This window comes from Schistocerca piceifrons, chromosome 3 (genome assembly GCF_021461385.2).
Source record: "Schistocerca piceifrons isolate TAMUIC-IGC-003096 chromosome 3, iqSchPice1.1, whole genome shotgun sequence".
Taxonomy (NCBI): Eukaryota; Metazoa; Arthropoda; class Insecta; order Orthoptera; family Acrididae; genus Schistocerca; species Schistocerca piceifrons.
In genome coordinates, this window is record NC_060140.1 from 426,825,499 (window position 1) to 426,847,649 (window position 22,151).

A 22,151-nucleotide genomic window follows, 5' to 3' on the forward strand; every position below is an offset into this window, starting at 1 on the left:
GTTAAGTTAATTTTTTAAAACTGGGTTCTACGTCTGACGTCACTAACAATCGCTGTATACACTACTGGCCATTAAAATTGCTACACCAAGAAGAAATACAGATGATAAACGCGTATTCATTGGAGAAATATATTATACTAGAACTGACATGTGATTACATTTTCACGCAAATTTGGGGGCATAGATCCTGAGAAATCAGTACCCAGAACAACCACCTCTGGCCGTAATAACGGCCTTGATACGCCTGGGCATTGAGTCAAACACAGCTTGGATGGCGTGTACAGGTACAGCTGCCCATGCAGCTTCAACACGATACCACAGTTCATCAAGAGTAGTGACTGGAGAATTGTGACGAGCCAGTTGCTCGGCCACCATAGACAATTTCAATTGGTGAGAGATCTGGAGAATGTTCTGGCCAGGGTAGCAGTCGAACATTTTCTGTATCCAGAAAGGCCCGTACAGGACCTGCAACATGCGCTCGTGAATTATCCTGCTGATATGTAGAGTTTCGCAGGGATCGAATGAAGGCTAGAGCCAGGGGTCGTAACACATCTGAAATGTAACGTCCGCTGTTCAAAGCGCCGTCAATGCGAACAAGAGGTGACAGAGACGTGTAACCAATGGCAGCCCATACCATCACGCCGGGTGATACGCCAGTAGGGCGGTGACGAATAGACGCTTCCGATGTACGTTCACCGCGATGTCGCCAAACGCGGATGCGACCATCATGATGCTGTAAACAGAACCTGAATTCATCCGAAAAAATGACGTTTTGCCATTCGTGCACCCTGGTTCGTCGTTGAGTACATCATCGCAGGCGCTCCTTTCTATGATGCAGCGTCAAGGGGAAACGCAGCCGTGGTCTCCGAGCTGATAGTCCATGCTGCTGCAAACGTCGTCGTCGAACTGTTCGTGCAGATGGTTGTTGTCTTGCAAACGTCCCCATCTGTTGACTCAGGGATCGAGACGTGGCTGCACGATCCGTTACAGCTATGAGGATAAGACGCCTGTCATCTCGACTGCTAGTGATACGAGGCCGTTGCGATCCAGCACGGCGTTCCGTATTGCCCTCCTGAAACCACCGATTCCATATTCTGCTAACAGTCATCGGATCTCGACCAACGCGAGCAGCAATGTCACGACACGATAAACCGCAGCCGCGATAGGCTACAATCCGACCTTTATCAAAGTGGGAAACGTGATGGTACGCATTTCTCATCCTTACACGAGGCATCACAACAACGTTTCACCAGGCAACGCCGGTCAACTGCTGTTTGTGTATGAGAAATCGGTTGGAAACATTCCTCATGTCAGTACGTTGTAGGTGTCGCCACCGGCGACAACCTTGCGTGAATGCTCTGAAAAGCTAATCATTTGCATATCACAGCATCTTCTTCCTGTTGGTTAAATTTCGCGTCTGTAGCAGGTCATCTTCGTGGTGTAGCAATTTTAATGGCCGGTAGTGTACATGGAAGGGTAGCAAGTAACTTAATTTTACTCATTGCTCTTGTATGCACATAGCAGAAATAGGTCATGATTTATTTCTTAGCTCATTTGGATGCATCGCTCCTTACATACAGAATACAGATAACGTTACTCATACTTAAGTTTTGCAGGTGCGCTGAAATGCTAATCATTTGCAAATAAACGCATTTAGTACACTTGGTGGCGTTTCGACGTCTGTCGCTTGCGATCTTCACGGTGTTGCAGTTTCAACAGACGACAGTGTACACCAGGAGCAGCCAAGATTACAGCTCACAGGCTGTGCGTTGGCACGAGTGCAAAAGCGTTCACCCTCACTTCACCATTTCCCCCACCGCCAAGACACACTGTTTGATCGCGAGGAGGGAAGAAGGCAAACTGCAAACGTTCCGCAATTCAGTGGCACTGCAGTCGCACTGTATACCACTTGGTCACATATTTCACATTTCTCAGCAATACAGGCCACAAAGAGCTAATTTCCAGTATCATTTAATTATTTTTGGCACGCTGGTGACATAATATAATTTTTATCTGTTACAAACTGTCATCATTCGGACAGACACAGATCATTTCACATACTTTCGCATTCAAGTTGCCTTTTAATCATGACATTTATTTTCATAACTGAACAAAGATATTTCACACAAATATATCGATCGAAACATTGCAGCACTTTTGCAGCCTCAGTATGGAGACTTGGAAACTCTACCTGAGGAAAGCAATGCAGACGTCCTGGACAGTTTTAAAGCAAAAAATTTGTCATTACAACCGGAATTAACTTGTAGGTCACGCCCAGTTAGATCTTCACATGCACAGGGGCGCTTTCAACTGAAGCGGCAAATGGTCTCGAAAACAGCTCGGAAACAGAAGTAAGATTGACAGTGTCTTCAAAATCTCTATAAAACTATCCTTGTAATTCTTTCAAGGCACAACGAATTCTTCAGAGTTCGCGTTTACTTTAACGCCAATGAGCTTAGGGGATTTGATTGTCGTTATCAAAATGTGTCCCTTCTACAACGCGACTTTCTTTTTAAATGCGTCCGTCTCAAATCAGATAGAAGTTACCTTGCAATGTCTTACTGCGGGCAGCGTGCAGTCACGTCCACTTAAAATGCGAAATCTGCCCTTCATTCTGGATGCTTTAATTTTCGTTCCTGACCTCTTTTTTCCTCCACAAATTCAACAATAGATAGTTTTAAATCGAAAGGGTTTTGAATTGAAAAATCGTTCCGGGCATGCCCCTTGATTTGACCGAAGTACTTCGCAATAATATATGAAATCGCAATTCTCTTCATTCAGTTCCATTCAAAATTATTGCAACTGACAATGGAGTAATGCATGGCACTTCAGAAATTTTACTATTCGCACTGTCAGTTTCTTCACGCCTGCAAATTTAGCACAGAGTGCTTTTTAATGTACAGAACAATGATTCCTATCTGTCGATGACTGTAAATTTTTGCTCTTTCACTGTGAACTAAACATTTAAATTTTTTTGCGTGGTATTGTATTGTCGCTTCATAGCAAATATGCAGTACGTGTCGCTTATGCTAACTGAGAGTGCTAATCCCTCTCTTCTGTTATTCCCATTCATTTCAAAGGATTGCGGAAATAGATCGATGGACTGCCTCTTTTTTGTGCAAACAATTACTGGACCTGTGAACGGCCTTCATACCACAAACAAATAGCGAAGGTTAAACAGCGCTGACAGCAAGACAGACAGTTTCGCCGGCCAAAAATGCCGCACCGCAATGCTAAATGATACACTCCTGGAAATGGAAAAAAGAACACATTGACACCGGTGTGTCAGACCCACCATACTTGCTCCGGACACTGCGAGAGGGCTGTACAAGCAATGATCACACGCACGGCACAGCGGACACACCAGGAACCGCGGTGTTGGCCGTCGAATGGCGCTAGCTGCGCAGCATTTGTGCACCGCCGCCGTCAGTGTCAGCCAGTTTGCCGTGGCATACGGAGCTCCATCGCAGTCTTTAACACTGGTAGCATGCCGCGACAGCGTGGACGTGAACCGTATGTGCAGTTGACGGACTTTGAGCGAGGGCGTATAGTGGGCATGCGGGAGGCCGGGTGGACGTACCGCCGAATTGCTCAACACGTGGGGCGTGAGGTCTCCACAGTACATCGATGTTGTCGCCAGTGGTCGGCGGAAGGTGCACGTGCCCGTCGACCTGGGACCGGACCGCAGCGACGCACGGATGCACGCCAAGACCGTACGATCCTACGCAGTGCCGTAGGGGACCGCACCGCCACTTCCCAGCAAATTAGGGACACTGTTGCTCCTGGGGTATCGGCGAGGACCATTCGCAACCGTCTCCATGAAGCTGGGCTACGGTCCCGCACACCGTTAGGCCGTCTTCCGCTCACGCCCCAGCATCGTGCAGCCCGCCTCCAGTGGTGTCGCGACAGGCGTGAATGGAGGGACGAATGGAGACGCGTCGTCTTCAGCGATGAGAGTCGCTTCTGCCTTGGTGCCAATGATGGTCGTATACGTGTTTGGCGCCGTGCAGGTGAGCGCCACAATCAGGACTGCATACGACCGAGGCACACAGGGCCAACACCCGGCATCATGGTGTGGGGAGCGATCTCCTACACTGGCCGTACACCACTGGTGATCGTCGAGGGGACACTGAATAGTGCACGGTACATCTAAACCGTCATCGAACCCATCGTTCTACCATTCCTAGACCGGCAAGGGAACTTGCTGTTCCAACAGGACAATGCACGTCCGCATGTATCCCGTGCCACCCAACGTGCTCTAGAAGGTTTAAGTCAACTACCCTGGCCAGCAAGATCTCCGGATCTGTCCCCCATTGAGCATGTTTGGGACTGGATGAAGCGTCGTCTCACGCGGTCTGCACGTCCAGCGCGAACGCTGGTCCAACTGAGGCGCCAGGTGGAAATTGCATGGCAAGCCGTTCCACAGGACTACATCCAGCATCTCTACGATCGTCTCCATGGGAGAATAGCAGCCTGCATTGCTGCGAAAGGTGGATATACACTGTACTAGTGCTGACATTGTGCATGCTCTGTTGCCTGTGTCTATGTGCCTGTGGTTCTGTCAGTGTGATCATGTGATGTATCTGACCCCAGGAATGTGTCAATAAAGTTTCCCCTTCCTGGGACAATGAATTCACGGTGTTCTTATTTCAATTTCCAGGAGTGTATGTTGCGCGGTTCCGTGTACTTCCAATAAGGACCGAGCAAAGCCGGTTGACAGGCCGGGCCTTGGGCAGCCAGCACACCCTGCACGCGTGGTGTTTGACACGCCGTGGCTGGCCGTGGTGTAGGCAGTGACATTCGATGATGCAGCACAGTGATACGGCACTTCACTCGCATACGGGATGGCAGGAATCCAAAATCCCGTCCCATTTTGGTTTTCCGTAATTGCCTAAAGTCGCTTGACCCAAATGTCGAAATGGTTCCTTTGAAAAAGCATACGCGATACCAGACAATTTGCCACACGTTAGGCGCCTCTTATCACGGTATAAGTGTATATGTGTGTGTGTGTCCACTTTATCAGGGAATAGTTATATATTTTTATTTTATTTATATTTTCTTATATTTTGTGATTTTGGTTGGGATGGCTTTAAATATTGTGGGCTAGCATGAGACTTTTAATTAACCTATACGGTGATAACACTCGTACGGACATCGGCTGCCCCGAAGTACGTACGATATAATATTTTTTAAACACAACGCGCGACTCACCGCCTTCTAATAAATAGTTTGCGTGAGCGCTGCTATTTAGAAAAGAAAATATGCGTATTATTACGCAAACTGTAATTATTAATAAGGGTCTCAGGGTCTACCGGTTATTTATGTACCAAATTTCACAAAGATTAACTGAGATATTGCGGAGCTTATTGGGTGTAATGATTTTCAATATTTCTTGTGCATTATTTGCAAGGCAAAATTGGAGACAATCTCGTCTGCCGTTAGGCGGCCAAAATGAAACATACTGAAGTCATTCAGTGCTGTGGATTTTAGTAAATGAAATTTATTACTACGCTTTTTAACTTTGAAATTAATGAAAGATCAAAATTGAGAAGTCTCTCGCATTTACATTTAATATTATAACATGAAATTATAATAAAATAATACAGTCAGCGTAATGGCCGACTAAACCCTGCTAGGGGAGATGAGCTCCCTGCACTACGAAGTTCTGTAAAAACTTGGTTAATGAGAATTAGTGGTTGCGATCATGAGAGGTGACAACTAAGTCAATAATACACACATTCTAATAACAATTTCTATTATATTTTGCAAAAATGCAGAAAAACTTACATTCATTATTATCCTGCTCTACAATGGCGGCCTACCTATTAATTATTATCCAGTTCTACAATGGCGGCCTACCTCTAGACGAAACAAAACAGGAGCACTTTCAATAAAGCAGTAGTCTCTGATCATATTCATTTTCATTACACAGATAAAAAGAATGTTCTTCAAATGGTTCAAATGCCTCTGAGCACTATGGGACTTAACATCTGTGGTCATCAGTCCCCTAGAACTTAGAACTACTTAAACCTAATCAACCTAAGGACATCACACACATCCATTCCCAAGGCAGGATTCGAACTGAACACTTAGAACCGCTCGGCCACCGTGGCCGGCAAAAGAATGTTCTCTTTTTTTATATATCACATCGCTGTTTGTGGTTTTTGGTGGTATTATTTAACTTTTTTAACCTTTGTTATACATCGCGCACACGTACACAGTCTTGAAATAATATATAATTCACACGTGACATAAGCAAAAACCTTTTTTTCCTTTTCTCCAAATTTCCATTTATGTGACGTACCGTCACACCGATTTCCTCCCCGAACACACGCTAATTCGATCTGGTGTTCCTGTGAATTAATCAGCCGCGAATGTTGAAGTCTAATCTTCCTTCATTTCATAATAGTGATAGTCCACTATTCTGAACAACACGTTCTGGGAAAAGGACAGAAATGAATTGCATTTTTTTTCTTTGGATTACTCAAATCAAACCGATATATTGTGGTAATCAAATGCTATAGTGCCGCTGAAACCAAAAAGGTATCTATTTTCGTTAGTTCCCGTATCCAAAGTAAATCTTTTTCCACTTCGTAGTTACGTCATTCGATTTACTTTTCAACTTTGTATTCAGTGCCCAGATAAACAATAGTACTTAGGTGTTAGTTGTAATGCTGTACAACGGAACTAAATAAGTGGAGGAGAGCATGTCGTAGTCTTATCGCTGCCCTGTTACGGATAAATATTGTATGCATTTTCGTTTATCGCTACAATAGACTTTAGACTGCAGTCTTTGTAGTGTTTATTAAAATATTTCCGAATAGAGAGTTGCATGTGCAATCTTGAGGTAGCCCCAAAAATTTTACCCAGGAATTATGTACTAGTAAATCATAAATGTAGGCAAAATAATTCTCACTCCCCAAATAAATAATTCCGAGCGAGATGTTCCAATGGTTAAGGCACTGACCTTGCGTTCGACAGAAGTGGAATTCAATTACGCATCCAACCATCCGTAATGAGATTTTCTGTAGTTTTCGTAAATCAAATGAGGTTAATTCCGGGACAGTTCCTTAGAAAATGTACTAATGATTTATTACAACTTCCCTGCCCAATCCCAAATCTTTCATATATTCGATTAACTGATTGTCATCCGGAGGTCAAGTACTAATTTTCCGAGCTTTACTTTTCAATAAATATTTTTTGTTTTTCGTATTCACGGATTATTCCGTCACTTATTGATAAAACAACTTCATACTTAAGGTACAAAAACAAACAAATTGTTTTTTGTTCTATTAGTATTTGTTTACGCAAGTTGTATATTTTTAATAATGTGTTTTGGATATGTCCTGTGTTTGATACATCCACTTTGACAAATGTAATTTAAACTGCAATTTAACATGCTTGGTGCATAACAGAGTGAGGAACGGGTGGTTCGATATTTCTCACCTAATGTCACGACCAGAGGTTGTATACACGTTGAAAATATCTTTGTTTCCAATTTTGTGTTCCCTACACGATAGCGTCTCTTGTGGACGCAAGTCCGTCGTTTCTTAACGATGCCCCAATAAGCCGAAAAGTCTGTTCCAAATAAACAAGAACTGGCAGAAAAGAAATTCAGTTTGTTTCTTTTTAAACAGTAAGTTTGTCGATTTCCTTCATTTATTGTTCTCCTCGGAGCAATCGCTCAATAAAACGAGGTTTCAACCACTGACGAAATTGACATGGTGACATGCACCACATCCAAAAATTTTCATTGGTGGGACGGTTCTGAACATACATTGTTCATTCGTTCCTTTCACAAAAAGTTCTGATATTGTGAGGAGTCGTTTGAGCTGTTTCGCATACCCCCGTTGTGCTGCAAGTCCAATCTCCAGTGACTTACAAGGAAGGGAAGGTCAACATAACACCGGAAAGAATTTAAGATTAACTGTCACGAAACGAAAATTTTTTTTATTGATGGAGAACTACTAGGAGTTCCCCACTTAAGGATGAAAGTGCAGGCACCACACCACACAAGTATATATTAATGAAGAGGGTCAACTCACTTCAAAAGAGTCTACAATTAGATTTGTTACTAAAAAACATCAAAGAAATGAATTACCCACCGAATTAAGTATGTAAACATTTAATAAGTAGACAAAAGAATTTAATCATGAAATATAGCCTTGGCACAGATGGGTGTACACATGAAAGCATGACATGAAACTATATCGTGAACAGCGCGCCAGGCTAGCCGCGCGGTCTAACGCGCTACTTCCCGAGAGGAAAGGCGTGCCGGTCCCCGGCACAAATCCGCCAGGCGGATTAGTGTCGAGGTCTGTTTTGCCGGCCAGCCTGTGGGTGGTTTTTAACGCGGTTTTCCAACTAACTCGGCGAATGCAGGCTGGTTTCCCTTATTCCGCCTCCGTTACACTACGTCGGCGATTGTTGTCCAAACACTGTCTCCACATACCCGTAGACCACAATTACTCTACCAAGCAAACATTTGGCGTACAATCGTCTGTATCGTCTGTTATGAGACGTTCCAGGGGAGGGGGGGGGGGGGAGGTCTACTGGGGACCGAGCCGCGGAATAACCCTGGGTTCGGGAGTGGGGTGGCGGGATTGCTGTGGCCTGTTGTGGAGTTGTGAACCAACAGGGGCTACGGCGAGATGAAGCCTCTCCGTCGTTTCTAGGTTCCCGGTTTAATACACAGTATCGTGGACACGATCAATGACTGTGAATGTGGTTGGTAGTTTAAAGGAAGAATACGGAAAATCAAGTACAAATAGCAGTAAAATCGCCAAAGTGCATTATGGAAGCAACTAGCTGACTGCGAACGTTAAAATTGCCAAAAAAAACCTGATGTAATTCAAGTCGCCTCACGTCCGCTTCTCTTCAGTGACTGTATTGCCGGATCGTTCTTACCACTCTAATATGGTGTTAATGCGGACGACGACCGCCGTAACGGCTGGAAATTCTGAGCCTAGCTCCCCTCTGTACTCTGCCTTAAGATGGAGACATCCCTCTCTACAATACCTCAGCCGCAGGTCTCTATTCCTAGACCCCTCTGCAGCAAGTGTCCTATCACTTAACGCTCCGAAACTGAGCAGGTTCTGCCAGCGTAGGAATCTCGCCGACCATCTGCAGCAGACATGCAGCAGAAGTTCCAACCAATAATAATGTTGTAAATAAGTTTTACAAATTGCTGTTCTTTCTGATTTTGTCTGGTTAACCAATGATAGCCTTATGCGGGAAGGAAGACAGAATATCTCTCTCTCTCCATGACAGATTGCTAAACCAGACCAATCGAAAGATTTTCACATAGACACACACGGAAAAAGGCACCTTCTACAGAAATAATTATTGTTAGCCGATCGTAGTCCCTGTTTCATAGATTTAAATGAACATTCTTTCGTGGCATAGCCGTAGAAAAACGATCGATCCCACACTTCCCTGTTTATGAGTGCAACAACTGACTTCAGATGTTATCTTTCCAAAAAGGATTCCATCTAGTGTCTCGTATGATGTAGTCTTATTGCTCACAAGTCACCACAACACGCCTGCCTTGCGCAGATGGGGCGTAGTGAATTCTTTGTCCTCTACCTTCCTGAGAGGGCTGCTTTCAGGAACGAACAAGTTTATGACTCTAAGGTCCTTTTGTGTAAACTTCTACATGTCTCAAGCCAGCTAGAAAGAGCTCCCAAGGCTGCAGAAAATGACAGATCTCGCTCACCGTAATGAGAGAAAAGGAAGAGAAGAAGTAATTAGCTTGCAGTCATTGTCGGTAGTGAATATCGTCTCCAGATGTCATGCAGCGATAAAGGATGAACACATTGAATGTTGGAATGTACATATAACAATAACAAGTTGGTTGTGTGATTGTTTGGGGATATCATTAGCTCCTCGTCGTCTTCAAAATGGATGCTGATGAAATTGCACTGAGATTAATCTGTAGCACAAGTTCAGCAAAGGAATTTTTGCTGGGCTGTGGGTGTTATTCTTATTTTTTGTTTTATATGCTCGTCAGCTGAGGATTTTCAGGTCACAGGTGGAGAAGATTAGCCTGGTGCCAAGATGACTAGGTGAAAATAAACAGGTACACTTATTCACAAGTAGCTTGTCCGCGTAACTGATGGACAACTCCGTCGGATATATGGTCAGGGTAGCATAAAAGTTCATGCCCCTAGCCCGTTGTTGACAACAATTCGTTCCTTCTCACAAAATATACTGTGTCCATTATAATAAAGTTCACGAGCTTCCTGCTCTAATGGTGGTTCAAATGGTTCTGAGCACTATGCGACTTCTGAGGTCATCAGTCGCTCCTGCTCTAATGTCTGACCAGTCTTCAATTAGTGACCAACAGTAAAAGAGTATGCCATTGACTCACATCGAATCTGACGTTGTGTGGAGTGTCATAATAATGCTCATTCTGTCACACAATCAACGAAGAAATACACTACTAGCCATCAAAATTGCTACACCAAGAAGAAATGAAGATAATAAACGGGTATTCATTGGACAAATGTATTATGTTAGAACTGACATGTGATTACATTTTCACGCAATTTGGGTGCATAGATCTTGAGAAATCAGTACCCAGAACAACCACCTCTGGCCGTAATAACTGCCTTGATACGCCTGGGCATTGAGTCAAACAGAGCTTGGATAGCTTGTACAGGTACAGCTGCCCATGCAGCTTCAACACGATACCGCAGTTAATCAAGAGTAGTGACTGGCGTATTGTGACTAGCCAGATGCTTGGCCACTATTGACAGACGTTTTCAATTGATGAGAGATCTGTAGAATGTGCTGGCCACGGCAGCAGTCGAACATGTTCTATATGCAGAAAGGCCCGTACAGGACCTGCAACATGCGGTCGTGCATTATCCTGCTGAAATGTAGGGTTTCGCAGGGATCGAATGAAGGGTAGAACCACGGGTCGTAACATATCTGAAATGCAAAATTCTCTGTTCAAAGTGCCGTCAATGTGAGCAAGAGGTGACCGAGACGTCTTCTTCCTGTCGCGTGTGTAGCACGTCATCTTCGTGGTGTAGCAATTTTAATGACCAGTAGTGTATGACTTTTCTGCAATTTCGTCGTGGCTGCCTCTGAATCACCTGAATTAAAGTTAATTGGATAAACCAAGCAAGAGTTCATAGCATGACCTAGTGGACAAACCAATAATGAATTCACAGACAGTTCCTTGTGCAGACGTCGCACACAGGTTCACTAATAATTCAGGTCGATTTACTGTCCTCTTGATAATTAATGCCGTAGGTGTAGATTAGATGTCCCCAGCAGCTCTGATCCGTGATCAGACTGTCGGCGATATCACGGCTTCTTAAGCCGGTCAGCAGACCATAATCTCCTGTGGCGGCGTCCCTCAGTGAGGGGTTTGGGGTCGCCCAGGGTTAGGAACCCGTCAGGCATGGGTACTACGCTGGCCTGGACAGGCTGCGGGTACAGGTTCCAGCCGGTGGGGGGGGGGGGGGGGGGGGGGGGGTAGAGGCTGACGCCTCGTCGGCAGGAAACACTCTTCGGAAGCTGCGTCTTCATCTCAGCAGTGCGTCAACGTCTCATCGCTTCCCCAGACAGATGTCTCTGTAGTCAGAGTGTCCGCCTCACTATTCTATGCAGCTTGTATTGTTCATGTAACCGCATTGCCACCAAACAGCGTTAATATTAGACATAAGAAAGCAATATTGACGTAATAGCTATTACATACAATATCCTTCTTTAATACAACTACTATTAACACATGTGCCGTCAAGATTTATGGCTAACTGACCTTAGGTAGTGAATAAGTAACAGAATGATGTGGTTCTTTGGCCTTCAAGAAACTGAAAAGTAAATCCATAAGATAAACTCATTAGGTTACAAATGTGCCTGGGTTCCAAGGACCCTAGAAAATGAAAATACTAAGCTCAGGCTACAGGGCCTCTCAACAAATGAACGTTAATTTAATAATTAACATTTTAAGAACACTTTTCAGATGATAATGATGTATCAGTTAAACTATCACAATTCCTGATTTCTAATCACTGGAACACAGTCGACAAATTAGTACTTGTCAGCTGGTTAATAGTTAGTGGGCATGCCGTTAATATAGATCACATGCGACGCTGGTTATCATTTCTTGAGATGTCCACAGATACTAAATGGAAACCGCTCTGCTTAGTGGACCATTCACATTGTTTTATTTATTGGCGCGCCCTACAGCTAACTACTGCGCTGGTAGCGTGCGCTAACATGCTCCTTTATTAATGTCATGATGAGGTTCTTCCCTCTTTCAGATACTTCCTTCTCTTTACAATCCTCAAATAGTGAAAACAATTAGTCATTCAGAAGCTCAGATTACTGTTCCGAAATACATGTAATACACTCGAGCATAACATATGGCTGCCAGCGTAAGAAAACACAAATCATTCTATCATGGCGTTCATTACAACAGTAAAATATTTACGTAGACTTGTTTCCGTACCTGGATTTGTGCTCTCACATTTATTCTATTTTTAAGTTAGAATACTCCTCACCCAATCATTACATTCATGGGTGACATTTGTCTTGCTGTAAAATAGTTTTAACATCACAGTAACGGACTTTTTCCGGATGACAGTCGCGTTTCCTGGAACAGTATATACAAAATTCGCAAAAAATCCTACGTCTTTGGTTGATCGGACTCAAGTATCTGTACCTGACGTGGCTTGTTCGTAATATATCCATTCTTGTATCACCGCTCAGTGCCTCACGCCACGACATACTGAAACAAAATTTTAAAAAATCCTCATAGGCTCGGCACTCCATCAGCCCTACGGCAAAACATAAGAGGCTCGGTGCTCAATCATTACCCGCAATCACCGCTCAGTGCTTCTCGCATCTAATATCTAAAGTATAACCAGCAAAGGACTTTTATAACGTAAACGTATCCAATATTTCATCCAATGCTTTCATCATTTTCATCTTCCAGTACTGTCTCACTGGTTTAAACCTTACCTGGACGGCGTCCAATGCAATTTATAACAGCTCCTCCAAATCTTTCTCTTGTACACAAGATTGCGACTGCGACGCTGGTTATTTGTTCACTAACGAGGCATATTCGATGAATTTCTTGAGATATGACGTGTGTAGCCAGCCTTTCGATTTGTAACTCCTGACGGCTCAATCTCAACAACGTTATTGTGTATTATTTTCCTCATTCTGTATGGTCCACAATAGATGTAATGAATTTATGACTTGTAAACTTGCTTATATCTTTCTTTTCTTTATGATAATTTCATTGTCTTCAACAAACCTGCTTCATCTCATAGCGCTCTGCGGTTTTCAAGACGTCTTACTATTCAATACAATTCATGCGGTTATCCTGTGCATACATGCATGTCCAAGTTCCTGTAACTCGTAATTAGTCTTATCGTATTTCCAGTGCCTAAAACACCTCGTGCCTACTTAATTCATGGAACTAATATAACTACAGTTTAAGTAAAACTTTCAATGTACAACGAAGGCTCCTAGGGTTGAATTCCATCTCACGGCAAAGTCAGAGTCTTGGCCACTATCTTCGTTCAACTCATATTTACCCCTTCGCTCATTTGACGCAGATTCCTACGTGAATCTGGATCGCATGTTTATATGACATCGGCTGTCTCTCGTCTGTAAACATCACGTCCTCCATAATTTCGTCTCTCGTCTGCTCGATATGGAGGCGCCCATGAACCATGAGGATTGTCTCTTTTCCATCTGTTGCCATTTTTACGCGATGTGTGCTTGTTTCGCCAGTTCACATTAGATGATCTGTGTGATGACCCTTAGTGTGTTTGCACAATGTGCACTGTTTCTTTGCGTCTACATCGATACTCTGCAAATCACACTTAAGTGCCTGGGAAAGGGTTCGTCGAACCAGTTTCACAGTAATTCTCTGTTATTCCATCTCCAACAGCGCCAGGAAAATCAGCTTGACGTTCATAACTAAGCTCGAAAAAGCAAATACAAAGATAGGTCTTCATTTCTCATACCACGATCAGCCAACGTAATCTCTTTCTAAATCCTGTTAGGTAATTTTGTTTTGCAGATCCATATCAACTCTTGGCTACCACGTACCACTAGCATTGCTTCAACCCATGTAACAACGCCGAACCCGTAGAAGAAAGGCAGAAGGCAGAAGAAGATGAAGTAGCACTTAGCATATCTAGCTAGCTAGTTATTCAACTGTTTCCAAACCAATCACACTTCGTTCCTTACTGATGCCTCATGGTAGCATCATGTCATCTAGGAACACATTGTTTTCAAATGAGTTTCCTAACTACGAATGATTTTTATATCCACATTAAATCATTTTATGTCTTTCAAATAAGCACGATCGCTCTACTAAACGACAACACGTTTTTCTGTCCCCCAGAACTTGGGAATACAATGGCCAGAAACTTTCCTATTGATTAATCATGTATCACAATACCATCTAAGCACCACAGCCGTAGTAAAATTAGTGTCTGTCATAACAAAAGGCCCTGGCTCAAATGTTATTCATATAAACAGAATACCAGCGATCGTAGGTGGCTGTAACGATGCTCTCCCAAGTCGTAAATACAGTCACTAATCGAGACGGTGCCCTTGAAAAGCGCGCAGCTGCTACTTAGAAGTGCCAAAATTTGAATCCCAGCCAATAGAGACGGGTCCCTAGGTTATTATTCGCGTTTATTTCCATACTTTTGTAAACTCTGATAAAACTATCGAAAGCCATCGTTACATAGGTTCAGTTTTTGTAATCTACTTTCCGTGGGTTTTAAGGCTTGTGACTGCCTTTGTGTATAGCTTCCAACGTATTTATACTCAGAAAATCTTCTGAGCCACAGGTTCTTGATGTGGCAGCGTTTATTCTCCTGGTACACTGCACCCCGAGATAAACGAATAGATACAAGAGCGTCGGCGGAACTGGGTGGGGGAGGGGGCGGGAGGTGGAAAATAATCCGAATTTGTTATGTGAAAACTCAAAGCTTTTTAAATAACACAGACGTTATTAACATTCTATGTCTTTATTCTTCGGGTCTACATATTTATTTCTCAGAATCCCTGATGAAGAACACATTTCTCCCAAAGAGAGGCCAATTTGTTGATACCGTCAACGTGCAATGTTTGAGTTTATTGACAGGACCACAGCTCACTTGCACCTCTTCATCAAAGTTAAATTCTCGAAGATTTAGAAACAGATGAAAATCGGATGGGCCAAGTCAGAACTTTATGGAAGAAGGTTGATGACAGTGAACCCAAGACGTCGGATTGTTGCAGATGTCGCAGCGCCCGTCTGTGGTGTAACATTGTCATGGTGAGGGAGAGGGTGCTCCATGTATGGACGAGCTCTTTCCGTCTCTTATAATAACTTTGTCAGCGGAACGTTAAAGACTAATCTCTTCTTCCCTCCCTCTCCGCACTCGAAACTCGATTACAGCACGCTTTCTCACACACTGACGTAGCTAAGTTACACACCGTCATGTTACACGCTACAGTTCGGAGCCCTCTGGCGGTAAAAAGATGCAGATAGGTACACATAAGGGATAAAGAGTAGAATCCTAACAACGTGTTTTATTTAGGAAGCTTAAAGACTTCTCAAATAATTCAGAGACATTTCTTTTCAGTATGTCCTCGTAAATGCGAAGGATGAACTCTGTATATAAATTTTACATTCGACGCTCCTAGCACCTCCCTCCGCTTGACACCCCAGGCGGTTGCTGTTAACTGTGATACATCCAACATAGAAATCTTACAGGTGTGGCACCTTTGAGTTCGGTGTCTCAGATGTCAGCTTGTGTTGCTTGGGCGTTACGCCGGCGACGATCACCAGTTGTAAACTACTCTAACAAAGTTTCCACTATCACAAAATCTGTGAACGTGTCTAAACTTTAGACTTTAAGATCGATGGGGTAGATGTTAGGAGTTGGTAGGGAATTAAAGAACAAGCTTCATCATCATCATCATCATTTAAGACTGATTATGCCTTTCAGCGTTCAGTCAGGAGCATAGCCCCCCTTATAAAATTCCTCCATGATCCCCTATTCAGTGCTAACATTGGTGCCTCTTCTGATGTTAAACCTATTACTTCAAAATCATTCTTAACCGAATCCAGGTACCTTCTCCTCGGTCTGCCCCGAAATGCTTTATGAAATTTAAAAAAAGCTCGTGAAAAAAAATCATTAAAAAAGACAGTCTGTCAGATAGTGCACATCTGTGAAACAAAAATCTGCTCCTAAAGGTGCTCGAGACGTAATGCTCAAGCCTCTTCAACTCCGCGATGGCTGTTTCCTGAGATAATCCGGTTTGTGAAGTGCGTTCCTGCAATGTTGAACTGTAAATTTAAATCAGTCTCGAGCATGCTCAGCTGGGCTCAGGCCAGCAAGTAAAACAGGCCAGTCACTTCGGATGCTATTATCTCTTGCAAAACAAAGGACCATCATGAGTCCAGCATGATTTGCTCGTATATTATCGTCTTGTAAAACGAATCCATTGTCCAAATGTTGGCTATGGAGTTGCACAATGTGCTGGAGAATACTGTCCCAATACTGCATAGCCCTAAAACTATCCTCGATAGTGACGATAGTCGCCCAACACCCATATATAATAGCACCCAAAAAGTAACTGACCCACCACATTGCTATATACCCATGCCAGAGCAGATAACTGGAATCTGACCTCCACCACATTCTTCTACAACAGTCGTCAGACGTCAAACAAGTCCTGCACTCATCATTGGAGGCTAGCCAGTACCATTAATCCATGTTCTTTTCCAGGTATTCACTCGCTCATCTTCTTCACTCCATATGATGCTGGGGGCAGGGTCTATATTTTTGTTCGCATTGGATGCTAAGGGGCAAGATTGATCACGTGAAGACCATTACTCACTTAAACTTCCTGGCAGATTAAAACTAGGCTAACCTCACAACTTCACTACCGCCAGTACCTCGTCTCCTGCCTTCCGTACTTCACATAATCTTCCATGTGAAACTTTCAGAGTGAAAATTTCATTCTGAAAACATCCCCCAGACTGTGGCTAAGATATGTCTCTGGAATATCCTTTCTTCCAGGGGTACTAGTCTCACAAGGTTCGCAGCAGAATTTCTGTGAAGTTTGGAAGGAAGGACATGAGATACTGGCGGAAGTGAAACTGTGAGGAGGAGTCGTTAGTCATATTAGGGTATCTCAGTCAGTAGAGCACTTGCACGCGAAAGACAAAGGTTTCGAGTTCGAGTCTCGGTCCAGCACACGTTTTTAATACGCCAGGAATTTTCATATCAGCGCACACCCCGCTGCAGAGAGAAAGTTTCATTCTGCAATCGTTTGTTACTGCCTCAGCTGATAACTCTTCTTCTTGCCTTCGAAAGGGCAGCCGCCCAATTTGCAGGTTCCAGTCATCAGCTGATGCTGCTGTCTGTAGATGGGCACTATGGGATAGACCTTTAATATATTGTCTTCCATGAAAGCGGCTGTTTTTGTTAGAATGACTTCGTTATGGTGTACAGTATTTCGACTGCTGACAACCGTTCTCGCCATCAAGTGGCAAAGTACACAAGGCCTAAGGTTGAGGTGACCTGTCAAGGCATGTAGACACGCTAACAGTGCACAATATAGACACAGCACACTCTGATTAATCACATTGAGAATGCTGGCACTCTTATCACCATTGCACAGGTATTAAAAGTATTCAGAAAGATGTTTTCAGCACAAAAAAATCTGTTTTATCTATGTCCAAGATCAAGTCCAAAATCCCTGTGTAGATTTCAACCAAATTTGGCACAGAAACAGCAGGACTCATGAGTATCAACACTCTGTGTTTTATAACGTTCTAGCTCCAATAGGAGTGGAGATGCACGCAAAAATGTGTTTTTTCTAGCCTTCGACAACAGGCATGCTGTGTGGGAATAGTATCAGCTTGCCATATCAACTTCCTTTGCAGGGCAGTCTACATGTCAGGGGAAAGAAACAGTTTTCTAGGCCCCAACATGTCAGCTGCCCTGCATAACAGATGTGTTGTATTCGAGTAGTATCAGCCTGCTTTACCAACCTGTTTTACATGGCAACCACTATGCTAAGTGCAAAGAAATCATTTCAAGCCCCTGAATGTAGTCTGCTGTACATGATAGGCATGTTTTGGGGGTAGCATTGGCCTGCTTTATTGTAGGGGATACATATGCCGATGGACATGGCTGGGGACACGTTGAGATGGATAGAGAAATGGACAGCCAGAGTGAAGGGAAGGAGGAAATGAACAGAGAAAGGGGAGGAGCAGATTCAGGAGGCAGGTGAAAAATGTGGAGAGTGGTGGAAGGAAGAAAGATTGAGTTTAACATACTGTCAACATCGAGATCATTGGAGACAGAGCACAAACTTGGATTGTGTCAAGATGGGGAAGGAAATTAGTCATCTCCATTCAAAGGAACCATCCTAGCATTTGCCTGGGGAGATTTAAAGAAATCACAGAAAACCTTAATGTGGATGGCAGGACACAGATTTGAACCACTCTCCACCCAAATGCAAGTTCATTGTGCTAGCTACTGCACCGCCTCTCTTAGTGAGGGGTGAAGGTGCAGGGAAAAGGCTAGTAAACGTGTACAAGTCGTGAGGATGTTGCAAAATTATTTTTGAACACCTTACCTCTTTCTGCGCTGAAGGCTAAAAGTGTCGAAAATGACATGGAAATAGTAGTTCGTTATATCATTTAGCTTAATTTTATCTGCATTCCAGAGCTTCAGTATCAAGTGACTGTTATCATATCCTAACATGTATCTCGCATTTCCCATATAAGAATACAGAAATCCCTCTCTGAAATCAGTTCCCATTCCTGCAGGAGAACCTACACCTCTCAGTCACGCTCCAGGCGTGCTCCATGCGATTGAGATCGAAAAATTTCACTCGTTCCACAATGACAGTCCTATGCAGGATATCCCTGCTGACACCCACTAAATGCTCTTTTGAAAGATAAACACCTGCGTTGAAGGCCCCCCCCTCCCCCCCCCCCTCCCCAGATGGTCAAACACGATATGCCTGAGGGTCTCCCCTACTGTAGGATAACTACTATCAAAGTCAAGCTTTGTATGTTCCTTAGTAATAATGCCGCGCCAGTGGTCTTGCCTCGTTGAGTACATTGGTTCTCGTCAGGTCACCAAAGTCAGGCAAAATCGTGCGTGGCCATTACTTGGATGGGAGACTGCCCAGGTACACTACGTGATGATGACCCTTTTCCCTTTGCCTTCATACAAAGGGCAAGAAGGGTGGTGGTCTGACCTTCAGACTGTGCCAAACCTCTTCGCAGTGTCTAATGAAGTAAGGGCAATTGCCACTGTTGATAGTGATCTGTCCATCGCATGGGGACTTTAAGCTTGGCGGCCGCCTTGGTGCTACTCCAGAGAAGTAGGCTATGCGCTGACACCAGTTTTCATCCTATCCCTTTTCGTCACACCACACTACACACATCCGTTACGCTCACCTACACTTATCAGATACACCTAAAACACACAACTCACACACACCGCGAAGGAAAGGTACAATTCTGCCCCAAGGACAGAAAAACCTTGCTAATTAGGGGCTGAACCTGTCCTTCCGGTCTCCCAACTAACAATGCCACACCACTTTACTTTTAGTAATAACGCCATTTTATAACTAGTACTTCTCCGGCATTCGCCGTACAATGCCGTAACGCTGTTATGAAGTAAATAAAAGGCAGAAAAGGAATTTTGACACACTCGTGGTCTCAGAAACAAAGAATATTATCCACAGAACAAAACTACGCCAGCCTGTGTCTAATATCATTTACTGAAAGAACTCATTACGTTAACTTCAACCTGTCTCAGAATATTACAGCATGAATGTTTTCGGTGATGCATCCTGTGTACATAAAGAAAAATCTGGAATTTCTAACGCCGACAGCTGCTAATAAATATTTCTTTATTTGCAACCGTTTTCGCTCTTCACATAATTTTCGGGTATCTTAAAGCTATACCTCAAGATGATGTGAAGATCAAAGCCAGTAATGAATAAAGAATTATTTATCAGCCACTGTTTCTGCTTAAAATATGACGTTTTTCATATATGAGCTGTAGAGGTCCACCTCCACAATATACACTGGGGTGACAAAAGTCATGATATACCTTATAATACTGTGTAGGACCTCCCTCTGCCCGGTGTTGTGCTGCAGCTCGACGAGGCATGCACTCAACAAGTCGTTAGGAGTCCCTCGGAGAATATTGAGCCACGCTGCCTCAATAGGCATCCATAATAGTGAAAGTGCTGCCGGTGCAGGATTTTATGCACGAACTGACCCCACGATTATGTCTCATAAATGATTGCTAGGATTCATGTCCGGCGGTCTGGGTGGCCAAATCATTCGCTCGCATTATCCAGACTGTTCTTAAAACGAACGGCGGACAATTGTAGCCCGGTGATATGGCGCATTGTCACTAATGAAATGAAGTCCATAAAAGGCTGCAATTGGTCTCCAAGCAGCCGAAAATTGCGATTTCCGGTCATAATCGGTCCAGTTGGACCATAGGACCCAGTGCATTTCATGTAAACACAGCTCACATTATTATGGAGCAACCCCCAGCTTGCACAAAACCTTCTTGACAACTTGGGTCCATGACTTCGTGAGACCTGAGCCAAATTCGAATCCTATCATCAGCTCTTACCAACCGAAAACGGGACTCATCTTATTACGACACGGTTTTCCGATTTTCAAGGGTCCAACCGCGCCCAGGAGCGGCGCTGCAACGATATCCCGCTGTTTGCAAAGGCACTCGCGTCAATCGTCTGCTGCCATAGCCCATTAACACCAAATTTCGCCGCACTGTCCTAGCGGATACGTTCGTCGTACGTCTCACATTGATATCTGCTGTTATTTCACGCAGTGTTGCTTGTCCTGTAGCACTGACAACTCTACGCAAACGCCGCTGCTCTGGTCGTTAGGTGAAGGCCATCCGTCCCTACGTTGTCCGTAGAGCGAGGTAATGCCTAAAATTTGGTATTCCTGGCACACTGTTGACACTGTACTCCCTAACGACTGCCGAAATGGAATGTCCCATATTTCTAGATACAATTACTATTGTGCTTTCAGAGTATGTTAATTCCTGTCGTGCAGCCATAATCACCTTGGCCACCTTTTCGCATGAATCGCCTGAATACAAACGACAGCTCCGCCAATACTACTGCCGTCTGTGTATGTACACTATTCACCCTTAAAATTACTACACCACGAAGATGACGTTCTACAGACGCGAAATTTAACCGTCAGGAAGAAGATGCTGTGATATGCAAATGATTAGCCTTTCAGAGCATTCACACAAGGTTGGCGCCGGTGGCGACACCCACAACATGCTGACATGAGGAAAGTTTCCAACCGATTTCTCATACACAAACAGCAGTTGACCGGCGTTGCCTGGTGAAACGTTGTTGTGATGTCTCGTGTAAGGAGGAGAAATGCGTACCATCCTGTTTCCGACTTTGATAAAGGTCGGATTGTAGCCTATCGCGATTGCGGTTTATCGTATCGCGACATTGCTGCTCGCATTGGTCGAGATCCAATGACTGTTAGCAGAATAGGGAATCGGTGGATTCAGGAGGGTAATACGGATCGCCGTGCTGGATCCCAACGGCCTCGTATCACTAGCAGTCGAGATGACAGGCATCTTATCCGCATGGCTGTAGCGGATCGTGCAGCCAGGTCTCGATCCTTGAGTCAACAGATGAGGACATTTGCAAGACAACAACCATCTGCACGAACAGTTCGACGACGTTTGCAGCAGCATGGACTATCAGCTCGGAGACCATGGCTGCGGTTACCCTTGACGCTGTATCAGAGACAGGAACGCCTGCGATAGTGTACTCAACGACGAACCTCGGTGCACGAATGGCAAAACATCATTTTTTCGGATGAATCCAGGTTCTGTTTACAGCATCACGATGGCCGCATCTGTGTTTGGCGACATCGCGGTGAATGCACATTGGAAGCGTGTATTCGTCATCGACCTACCGGCGTATCACCCGGCGTGATGGTATGGGGTGCCATTGGTTACACGTCTCTGTCACCTCTTGTTCGCATTGACGGCGCTTTGAACAGCGGACGTTACATTTCAGATGTGTTACGACCCGTGGCTCTACCCTTCATTCGATCCCTGCGAAACCCTACATTTCAG

At 44.1% G+C, this 22,151-nt stretch overlaps 1 protein-coding gene across 1 annotated transcript in view; it reads left to right on the forward strand.

Moving 5' to 3' along the window:
- Window positions 1-22,151, forward strand: part of LOC124788715 (regulating synaptic membrane exocytosis protein 1-like) — a 165,376-nt gene that overhangs the window by 34,951 nt on the left and 108,274 nt on the right. The gene's annotated exons all lie outside the window — the stretch shown is intronic.